Raw genomic sequence first — 541 nt, 5'->3', positions numbered from 1 at the left:
GTAAGTGTCTCAGAAAAATAAGGGGTTGTTCTTTGAAGATTTTTATAGTGCGTTAGAGAAGCCTGTAAATAGCCAGTTAAAAAAAATAATGAAAACAAGTGGGCCACCTATAGAGCAACATATAAACAAATTATATTGTAACCTTCTAGCTGTGGGAAATGGGACAGAATGACACAGTAAAAATTATACCTTCAAAAATCCAAAACTCAGTGTTTATTGCCGAGTGATATCTGCTAATGCACTGCTATTAAGATATGGCTGAAACAGGCCCCAAATTCCCTTTTAATCATAAAGAATATTCTTGTCTTATTCTTTTCTTGTCAGTGGAATGAAGTGAATGTAAGGATAACCAGTTTTATACAAGTGGATAAACAACAGGAAAATGCATGCAGCCTTAAGAAAAACTGCCATTGTCTTTGAAATCTGTAATTTCAGAAGCGCGTACACTTATAACCTGTTGGCAATGATATCTAATTTGCTAAACTCTTTCCTCTTTTCTGAGTCTCATTTAGATTAGAGTTCAGAATCTCAAGGTAACTTT

This window comes from Equus caballus, chromosome 3, assembly GCF_041296265.1.
Source record: "Equus caballus isolate H_3958 breed thoroughbred chromosome 3, TB-T2T, whole genome shotgun sequence".
Lineage (NCBI taxonomy): Eukaryota > Metazoa > Chordata > Mammalia > Perissodactyla > Equidae > Equus > Equus caballus.
The sequence above is the reverse complement of the archived record's forward strand: the minus strand, read 5'-3'. Positions refer to the sequence as shown.